Below are 4,622 nucleotides of genomic sequence, written 5' to 3'. Positions count from 1 at the left end.
TGAGTACTAATTATGAAATCAGCTGTCTAGAAATGGCACTGAAATAGGATGAATGTAGAAATTATAGAAAAATGAACAGATTTTATGTGTGTGTCTGTGCACATATGAGTATGAGCATGTGTGTTTATGTATGTGTGAATGTTTAAGAAAGAAATTGATTTTTGTCTGAGGTATTTGCACTGACACTTCTACGTTCCTAGTCCAAGGTTGTGTTCCATGTGGATTTCACAGAGTCACAGAATTATTCAGATTAGCGGGGACCCTGGGTGCTCTCTAATCCAACCTACTTTTCAAAGGAAGGTCGACAATGGAATTAGATTAGATTTATCCCAATAGCTAATTATTTGGTCCTTGTTATTTAAGAAAATGAACAAAGTCATTCATTAGAGTCCTGTACTCTGTGTACCTGTGATAGTCTGAAGTTATTTACAGAAGTCTGGAGGTTTAGGTTGGCAATGAGGAGACATTTCTTCTCAGAAAGAGCAGTCAGGCATTGGGACGGGTTGCCCAGTGTGGTGCTGGCATCACTGTCACTGGGAGTGTTCAAGGAAACGTTGGACATGATGCTTAGGGACAAGGTTTAGTGGGTGACATTGGTGGTAGGGGGATGGTTGGACCAGATAATCTTGGAGGTCTTGTCCAACCTTAACGATTCTATGATTCTATGATGCACCAATTAATGCCTCAAATTTACCTGGTGTTTGCTAAACCATCAATGCAGAGGTACCTCCCAGTGCTAACACAAGCAGTAACATCTGTGTTTTTAAGCAGTTTAAAAAAAAATTTATGATGGCTCCAGCTTAATACATGTTATATAAAAATCTTTTAGCCTTTGAGCACTACAAAAAGAATGCCAAAATAATTAAAAATAATAATAATTAAAAAAAAATCCATAATATATATTTGCAGGAGGCAGCACAGGAAATGTTTTTTTTTTTTTTTTTTTTTTAATTCCCTCACCCCTACCCCCCCAAACTTTCATGTGTAAAATTCTCAGCTAAGCTCAAGGAGCTTTGCTTTAGAAATCATAGAAAAATTGCTGATCAGCTTCATCATTTCCTTCTATTATATTGTAATGTAAATTAAATTTCAGAAATATATGCCATTAACATATGCCATGTGTCCAAACGACTGTAACATATTATATTCTATTTTTGCCAGAGAAAGGGCAAAATTATAAGATTCATCACAAACAATGAGATGGGAGGATGAAAATGGGGTGAAAACTTTAGTAGGTGATACTCTGGGCAACTGAATTATCTTCATAATTTTTTTTTCAAAACTTGCTTTCAAAGTCTGCAACACCTTCCCTAGTTAGCAACTGTCCATTAGTCATAACATTTTGTATACAATAACTTCTTCAAGAAAATATACTCCTAGCAGTCAGGAAGGTTCGAAGTGCTGCTGTTGTCTACAAGCTTAGGATACAGGAGAAAACAAGACCCAGTGGTACGTTTACAGGTATGACATAGTAAACATACAGAGCAACAAAGCAGTCACAAGAAGCATGAATTAAATAAAAAAACGGTGTTACTTGTGTGCCACGGATGTACTGTGCCATCTCATGACAGTGCTGGTGTTATTATCAGTTCTAGGGTCCGTGTTCCTAACTTCTGTGACAATGTGTTGATCCTGTCTTAGTACTAATGTGTTGCACTGTAAATATAAAGTCATTTTCTTATCTGGAGAAAATAAGGCAGGATTTCCAAATTGTATCCTCATAAAAGCTAAACAACAACAAAAACAACCCCAACCAACCAACCAACCAACCATACAAACAACAGCAAAAAAGCAACCAGCACCTCAGAAAATTTGATGTATGCAGTTGTCAAGAATAAAAGACATCCAGAAAGGACTCAGCTGCAGAATGAAGATAAAGCATATTCAGAGAATATTGTAAAGTGAAGGCTAGGCAGAGGTTTCTGTCCCTGAAAGCATAGTGTAGAGGTAGGATGGATTGCTAATGAATCTCATGGATTTCTGGGAAAGAAACCCAATTTCCAAATGTGATGAATAGTCACATGAAAACCATCATATTTATTAGGGTGTTTAGGGAGAGCTACATCAACCCAAGTCACCCCAAATCTAACTAATTACTATTGGGAGGTACTCCAATATGAGCTTCCACGCAGAATGGCCTTTCTTAAATGTTGAAATCAAAGGTAGCCTTTGGTTTATATGAAACAGCAGCAACATTTCAGTAACAAATAGACAGTGTTGTTGGGTTCCAAGTGGAGTATGCACAGGTCTGTGCTGTGTGATCTGCAAATTACCATCAGACTGTACAAAGCCTCTGCAAGCAATGCTATTGCTTAGGCAGGCAGACTACCAGCAGGTAGAGCTCAGCATAGGCCAGCAAAAGATAACAAATACTCAAAAATTCCATTAGGCAATACCTACAGGCACTGAGGAATAGCTTACAGGCACCAGGAGAAACAGGAACAATTTCTAGGTCTGGCCAGTTATTGTAGAGAATTTGTGCCAATGTTTTTTGAAGGAATAGCACTACTGGCAGAACTTACCAAAACACCAGTACATGGGGAATAGACAGCAAGTGCCAGATGGCAGGAAGCCTTTCACGTGCTCAGGGAAGGACTGCACTCAACAGATTCTGAAAGCATCCAAGTTTACTGAGCATATTTTGAACATATACCTCAAGAAATGCCTTGGCTATATTCTCCTCTGGCTATATTACTAGAGGAGAACTATGTAGGGAAACACTGAGAATTATACTTAAGAAGAAAACTTTTACCACTGGAGAGTGTGCTATATTGGTGACAGAGCAAAACATACTGTTCCTGTGGGACACACTTCAAGTGCTGGTCCAACCACGTCTCGCAGGTTGTTACGTGAGGTGAATGGTAATGACAGGCTGCAGAAGTGGTCGTAGCCTGAAGTATGTTATCCTGTAACAGCTTGTCACATGCTCAGTTGATCACACAGAAGAAAAGTGAAAGAGGCCCACGACCATCTCCAGCTCCTCTTGGTCAGAGCACAGAGATCTGTGGCAGTGTGAGAAACTGAGTGCTAGGGCCATGTCCTTTAAAAAAGATGGCCAGTTCCTTTGGCCATGGTGGGAATACATAAACACGGGCAGACTGGATGAAGGGAGAGCAGGAACTGGGAGATGGAGACAATATTAAGAATCTGGAAGGAACCCAAGAAGATACTGTCAAGAAAGACTGGGTTAGAGAACAGTTACTCAAACAGTATCACAATGACCAATGGAAATTGCTGAGTTGGTCTTAATAGAAACCATGAGGAATTGTTAGAAAACACCAAGGCATGAGTAGAGAATCTGCAAATGTTTTCTTTTTTTTAAACTTTTTTTTTAATCCTAAAATGAGTTTATAAAGCCTCATCTCCAAAGAGTTCCTTAGAGCAATAATAAAGTACCTCAGTACTGAATATAGACTTGTAGTATACTTCAAATCAGACACAAAATGGGAAGACTAAAACATACAGAAATACATGTTCAGACTACAGATCCACCAACAGGCGTACACTTCTGCTATTAGGACAATACATATTCTGCTTGGAAGTGGTGTGTTTTAAACTGATACACAGAAAAATGGAACAACATATGCAAATGCTGGAACTAGCTTCAGTAACTGACTTGGAGTCAATGGGACAGGTGGGTTTCTGTTGCTCCTGGAACACATCTCTGTGGTTTCCTTTGGTCACTGCTTGAAGAGACATTTTCCAACTCACCCTTTCTTGGCAGCTTCGTTAGCAGCCTTTTCCCATAACTCTGAGTGGCAACCAGGCCACATCTCTTGGCTCTGGGAGGCTTGACTAATCTGGTGGTTCCCTTGCTTTCTTTACCTCCCTGCTGTGGAGCACACAAGAGCACAGGCTGCCAAGCCTAATGAGTCAAGCAGCAGTGCCCTGGTGCAAAGCTTCCCTTGCCCAGCTTCCCTGCCCTCTTAGACATCCTTGCCTCTTCTGGAAATAAACTGAGAAAGAACAGTTAATTTTAATTCCCAAAGTCAATGTCAGGGATGAACTGTTGGTGTTGCAAGTGAAAACAGGGTTTCTGTGCAAGCACCACACAAACATGTTATATGCCATCCAGCTCACCACTCTGCCCACTGGAATAGACAGTCATTTTTTCCATACGAATGTAAACCCAGGACATTGAGGTGATTGTACTGCACAATTCAAAGCTTGTCTAGGGTGGTGAGACTGGGGGTATTAGCCCCAGGGAGAAGCAAAGCCACCAGCTCCTGGCAGCATGGTCACAGTGTCCTGTCTTTACCCAAGGTGGTGTCTGGGTTTGGTTGTTACCTTCCCAGTCCTGGAGAAGCAGCAGAAGGGGGGACAGATGGCAGTGGTGGGTACAGGAACATGCTTGTTTGGGAGAAAGTTTCTTGCACAGGTTTTTAGGAAGACCTAGTGCCTAGAAATAGGCCAGTTGCTTGCATGTACAAAGGAGAACGGTGGGTGTCTGAACAGAAAGGAAGTCATTTTCATGAGCTGGAGCATTTCTCAGAGGAGAGGTTTGAAGCAGGAACCTGACAGCCACTACCACATGCAGCATGGCTGACTTACCTGTGCACAACACCAACATACTGACAGACGGTAATAATTGGTCAACATAGCTATTGCTTTCTGATGACTAC

This window comes from Anas platyrhynchos, chromosome 3 (assembly GCF_047663525.1).
Source record: "Anas platyrhynchos isolate ZD024472 breed Pekin duck chromosome 3, IASCAAS_PekinDuck_T2T, whole genome shotgun sequence".
Lineage (NCBI taxonomy): Eukaryota > Metazoa > Chordata > Aves > Anseriformes > Anatidae > Anas > Anas platyrhynchos.
This window is presented reverse-complemented; position numbering follows the sequence as displayed.